We start from the raw sequence: 1,743 nt of genomic DNA on the forward strand, positions 1-1,743 counted from the left end.
ATGTGTGATGGAGGTCCATGGAAGGCAAATAAGTTTAAATCAAATAAACAAAAGAGGATGCAGTTAAAACAAAATAAAAGGTATTTAAGCAACGTTTTGAACATCCAGAACACGTCCGTTGGACGCTACAGAAGATCTTTCCTGCCCACAGCCATCAGCATCTACAATAAGTTTTTAGTTAAAAGAGTTACAACACCTCATTTCCCTCTGGGATCAATAAAGTATTTTTGAATTAAATTGAATTGAATATTCAGCTTTGTTTGTCTAAAAATGGCTGAATAATCAAATGTGACTCAGCATGTTTTAACTCACTCTTAGATTCCCACACACTAAATTTCAGTTCAATATTTCTTAAAAACTGATAATTTTTTAAAAAGTCAAGCTTCGCCTCTGCTGTCATAATATCTGATTCCAGAACGTAAATTTTGTAAACTTCCGTAAGCCTGGAATAAAAAAGAGCATCAGATCACGACAGCAGAGCAGCAGCTGGTTGAGGCAGACGTTTGTGTGACAGGACTTTTACTCTCGGTGCGTTAATGCAACGCCTGATCTCCATTTTCCCTGTGTAACCTGTATTTAACTCCCACAGCCTGAGTCAGAAACACTTCAGAAAYTTTTCCCTCCAACTTTCTGATGATTGAACAGGAATGAATGTTTCAGCCTTTTTGTTCACGTCGAACGCTCACCTGGTTGCTGGAAGCTGAACATGTTTCATCGCTGTAAATAAAGCTTTTTTTTATTTCTGTTTATTTCTGTCTGCAGGGCTTTTGTGGTAAATCTTTATTCTTCACAAATGATAGAAATTGTGGTATTGTTTGAAAACAGAAAACAATTTGAACCTTTGCTGTTGTGTTTTTTAAACCATAAAGCTCTCATTGATTTGAACTAAAACCTGTTTTTCTGTACATTTCTTTAAATCTATATTTCTGCGTACTTCATGCTGTTTTATTCATTCAGCTTATTCAGAGTTAAAACTCAGCGTGACATCTTGATTCTGCATATTTTCTCCCGTCTGTGACCGTCTGAACCACATCAAATGTTTCTGTGGGTCATCCCTCAGGCTCCAGTTTGCTGCAGGCTTTGTTGCACCAAACTGAGCCCCACTTATTTTGATCTTTAGAACAAAAGGTAAAGTTGTAAGAAAAGACTTGAAGACGCTGTCGATAACAATGAAGCGCATCGTAAAGAAGCACGACTGAACATGAAGTATGCAGCAGCTGGAGCAACGCAACACCCAGACAGAGAGAAAAAGAATGATGAAACAAAAAACCCATCAATCAGTTTTAGAGATCCATTTCTGCCAAACCTAGTCTGATCTGTGGGTCTGAACCACCTGGCTGACCTTCAGCTGAGCAGGTCTGTGTGGCTCTGATGAGACGGAGGCCGGCTGCAGAGGGTCGTGTGACTCTGCAGACTAACTGCTCCTCTGAATGTGAATGTAATGTTGAAATTACATCAGTTTTCTGAGGAGGCAACCCATTCTCATTCACAATTCAGCACATATTCATGCTTGGTCCGGTACCGTCTGCGTCCAGTTCTGGATGTGTCGGGTAGCCCCCTCGCGTCAGTTATCAACGAGATCAGATGGAGGAGGAGTGAGTTGACATATCTTTATGGAGCCCACCAAAAAAATACCAGCTGTATGTGTATATATGTATGTGTATGTGCATATATAAAAATTCCTTTCTCACCCTCGGCGGGTGGTCTCTTTCATCCTCTGAGCTCGGGTCCTCTACCAGAGGC

Source organism: Austrofundulus limnaeus, unplaced genomic scaffold (assembly GCF_001266775.1).
Source record: "Austrofundulus limnaeus strain Quisiro unplaced genomic scaffold, Austrofundulus_limnaeus-1.0 Scaffold2, whole genome shotgun sequence".
In the NCBI taxonomy this organism is placed as follows: Eukaryota; Metazoa; Chordata; class Actinopteri; order Cyprinodontiformes; family Rivulidae; genus Austrofundulus; species Austrofundulus limnaeus.